Source organism: Varanus komodoensis, unplaced genomic scaffold (assembly GCF_004798865.1).
Source record: "Varanus komodoensis strain SLA01 unplaced genomic scaffold, ASM479886v1 scaffold5, whole genome shotgun sequence".
NCBI lineage: Eukaryota > Metazoa > Chordata > Lepidosauria > Squamata > Varanidae > Varanus > Varanus komodoensis.
Window position 1 is genome coordinate 30,591,056 of NW_025336087.1, and position 4,519 is coordinate 30,595,574.

At 37.0% G+C, this 4,519-nt stretch overlaps 1 long non-coding RNA gene across 1 annotated transcript; it reads right to left on the reverse strand.

Annotated features, from left to right (window-relative positions):
- Nucleotides 1–2,539: 2,539 nt before the first annotated feature.
- LOC123031273 lies at nucleotides 2,540–4,051 on the reverse strand. The gene is made up of 3 exons (XR_006416260.1): nucleotides 3,927–4,051; nucleotides 3,523–3,585; nucleotides 2,540–2,706 (listed from the first exon to the last, which is right to left on the reverse strand). It is a non-coding gene; the product is annotated as an uncharacterized LOC123031273 (long non-coding RNA).
- Between the last annotated feature and the right edge of the window lie 468 nt (nucleotides 4,052–4,519).

The following is a 4,519-nucleotide window of genomic DNA, read 5'->3' on the forward strand; positions in this document are numbered from 1 at the left end:
CAAAAAAAAAAAAAAAAAAAAAAAAGAATTGTAGAAGTGTCAGAAGCAAAGAAAGAAAAAGAGGTCATTTGTGGAGGGAGGGAAGGAGGGAGGGAGAAGATCCTTAACAACCCTTGATACCTTACCATGCTCTTTTGTATCTTCATAACCATAATACACCAGAATGGTAGAAGGGTACTTTCCTGAAATGATCCAATTGGTGTCATCTAAACTACATCAGAAAAATTGTTTGTTTGTTGTTTGTTTTCCATGTCTTGGAAATTAGATATTACCATTCAAAAAATATCTGCTGCACAGCTTCGGTCACCCTCCTCAGTTCCTGGGTGCCAAAGTATGCAGTGAATGGGACATGAAAAGAGAACCTGGTTTTCATGTTCTCTGTGCCTCTTTGTACAACCCTCTTCTCTGCTCTCACTTTGCTCGCTAAATTGTCACCACCCTTGATTCAATTCATAACATTGCAGGATTAGCAATTTTAGTCCAAGGAGCTGAAGCAGTGCTCAGCTTAGGTATGTTTTGCATTTCCTGTTAAAGAAAACACAGAGAAATTCATTGTCTTTCCTTTATAGACACAGAGGATAAGTTAGGAGTTGTGTTCCCTTTGTTCATAGGTTGCTGCCTTATAAATGGATCTGTTGACCTGAACTCTGAACTTCCTTGTTACTGCACAGAAAGTGGTATAAACCTGACATGTTGAGCTGGGCAAGTAGATTTGTACAGGTATGGGCAATGCTTTGAGACCAGCACTGCCCAGTGCTGTTGGGCAGTCCAGATGTCGGGGCAGGAGTTTATGAAAATTGTGGCAAATGGCAAAACATAGGAATAGGCCAAGCCAACAAACAAACAAACATAGTGGAGTAGGCCTCAGACAAGTCAAATTTGCTTCCCTTGCATGCTTCCTCTTCTCACTCCTCTCTCTTACACACACACATTGCAACATCCATTCTGAGAACCCAGACAAAAGGACCACAGCTTTGTCATTCATTACTATCACCCAGAGTAGGTGCCCATGTATGTTTGCTGCATTCATAGAATCATAGAATAGTAGAGTTGGAAGGGGCTATGAAGGCCATCGAGTCCAACCCCCTGCTGTTGCAGGACACCAAGTTACACCATCCCACATATTGTATCTGAACTAATTCAGATTAGTTCAGATACAGCTCTAGTACAAGAGTGGACAACTTGTGCCCCTCCAGACATCTTGTGGCCCTTCATTATCCCACATCATTGGCTGTGCTGGTTCGGGCTGGTGAGCTTTCCAGATCAAAACATCTGGAGAACCACAAGTTGTCCACCCCGGTCTATAAGATTGATGTGGATATCTAGTGATATAGCATGTAAATATTCTCAATTTTTAATTTTCCCAATGGCTTTTTTTCTCTGTGGATTAGCCTGCCTATTACTTCATAATAATTGCTAAACTTATCAGCAAGTAGCTTTCGTTCCTTCTCTTTTTGTTTGCATGCACCTCCTATCTCTCATTTAACCTTTTCCTCCTTCATTCATATTGCAAGAGCCCGTACATATCAATACAAAACTTGCTTAGTATGTACTTTGGTAAACAAGCTAACAACTGATCCAAATTTTATCTGGACAGAACTCATCCAAAAATGTATGGTGTTTCCTAAGATTGGAAATAATCCCAACAGCTCCAAAGATGTTTGAATGTGATGTCAAATTATGCAGGAATTATCTTGAGCAAAAAAATCAACTGTTGTATTCACCCCCCAGAGCTGATTAAGTTGTAAATTAAATGGTTTCATGCATTAAAAGGAATTACTGAAAGAATTACTCAATAACTTAATAATAGTATTCATTAATATTATGCAATAACATATTTGTCTCATCAGTATAGGTTTGTCCTTTACCATTTCCACCCTCAAGGACTGGAAATACACTGTTAACAGTTCACCCACAAACCACTGTGTGCAAATGCACTGTTCACACAGAGGGAGAATAATGTATAAAAATGGTTCACCTGGTGTTCTGATACAGTTCAGAAGCCTTGAAATCAGAAATGGTTTCAGATCACTTCAGATTCCAAGGTTGTTCAAATCTCTGAGGTAAGAATATTCGCCTCAGACAACTGCCTTACCTTATCTAAGGCCAATTGAACTTCAAGGTTTACCAGAGCCAACTTACAGGAAAGAAATTTGTTTGGTAGGATTTAGGAGAAAATTCTGTTTGGCTCACCATTTAATAGAAATCCCAACCTTATACATAAATTGAAACAAAATTATTCACCTTTTTAACTTATCAGAATTTATTAACATGATTCTTCAATTAAGAAGACACATGGAAATGCATAAATTAGGGAAAACTGTGTGCAAAATATTTCCTTTTTGGAGCATACTATAAAATAAAACTTTTTTGTTCGACTTATTAGTGGCAAAAGCATACAGAATATGTTTGCATTTTTGTCTGTATGAAAATACTCACACAAGTGCATATGAATTTTGATATACATATTTTAAAAACTGATGTAGAAATGAGATGGCATGAACAGTACAAACATTACAGAAAGTAAAACAGACAGATCAATCCATCGCTACTGATCACAGCACTGAGAATTCATGGGGAGAATGCTTACAAGGAAGTGTCAGAAACAAGAAGTGAACTAACTTTTTCTTCCTTTGTCCGCTTCAGTACATACTGCCTGGTTCCATCATTGCTTCTCACCTTCTACAGGTAGTGAAAAATGGCTTACTTCAGAAGACCATGTGAAAAATGCAAGAGGACTGATTTACTGTTAGCATTGTTGTTGTGTGTGTGTTCTCCATCTTCAATTTCTTACTTTAATTTGGTGGTTTCTTTTTATTTTTTATGGCATGCTGTGTTTTCTACTGTTTTATTGTTAGCTAGCTGGGGACTTTCTCCTTCTGACAGATGGAGTTAAAAACATTTGAATAGAAAATAAATACACAATGTCCAAACTAATTCTTAACAAGGAATAGAGACAGCCTTCACAGAAACACTGGCTTCTGGCTCAGTTATTTAAATACTCTTCTTCCTTGTACCAAACCTATTTATCTATGATAGCAAAGGAGATTTAAACTGCAACAAGATTATCCTTTGCTTTTGACTTGCTGATTGACATTCAGGAAGCTATCAGTCCTTAAAAACCAGAAAGTGCCAAGCTTTCTGTGACCAAACTATAGCCTAAAATCTTTCTATGATTACATGGCAATGGGTGCGATGAAGTTTAGAGGAAAGGACTTGCAAAATATAAAATAAATAAACAAAAAAATAAAACTATAAACATTATTTTCCTTCAGTTTGGTCATATAACTATTGGGTACACACCACACATGTTTATCTTGATCAATTTTATCTTGATCAATAGGTTTGCTTATGTTGAATTAAAAACTATGCTCGGATGTTTTCAGTTAACATCCTATAAATAAATGACATGAGTCTATAATGACATTTTCACAGGCTTACAGGTAGAATTACCTTTGACCAACACACAGTATCAAAATAATCTATCAAAAAAAATTCTTTGAGATGAGAAAATTGACCTACCTGTGAATTTCAAAGCATTTCTTGAAAAGCAACCAACAGCTGGTTCATTTGAACAAATGAAACCTAAAATTGGGTTGCAATAAAACATGATCAGCCTGTGTCAACTATGAGTGAAATTCAATTAATTTACTTTAAATGCAAAATCATATCCTGTATGTGAGAGTCTGGCACAATTTCATACAGGTTGTCATTGTATTTTATCAACAAAATGGGGAGAGAGTACAGAAAAATATCAGCAGATGTCTAAAAACCAAAGGTTTGCAGCAGCTGTTTGTAGAAGCTTGTTAAAATCACCATGAAACTTGAGCCAATATGCAAGCCAGCATCCGAAATAAAATCACTCAGAAAGAGCAGCTGTGAGTATAGCTTAATGTCAGTGCTTGTGATGTTAAGACTTGCCTTACCAGTCCCAAAACAAAGCACCATCCACTCCAAAACCTCTGCAGAGGTCTCAGCAGAGTTACAGACATTTGAACTAATCCACCTGATTATTGAGGGCATATTTATTAATGGTACTGGCTTTTATTCTCTGCCATGCCTGTTCCACATACAGTTGCTAGGAGGAAAGCCCAGGGTAGAGGAGAAAGAGTGAATGGCAATATCACTGATGGGAGAGACAGCCCTTGACATTTTGTCTTGAGAGCAAAGATTAGTTTACAATGCAAATGACTCATCTCCTATCCACTGCTTCTCCTCTCTGTGGGCCACTGGGGAATCTTTCAAATATAAATAACAGGGGCATAAATAGAAAGGAATAAGCACTGCCAAGTTCTTAGCTGTTTTATATGAATGTTGCTGCTGCACATTTACTCTCCATCAACAAGATAGCTCACATCAAATTCTTTTCAGTCTGTGGTTAATGCATTCATCAAAATCTCACTAAATAAAAAGCATGAAAACCACCAGATAATCATTATTATTTAGCATCATGGATTTAGTACAGTTAGTAAAACAAAATCCTTCATGAAAACCTATCTTTCCTATGAAAACTTTAAAG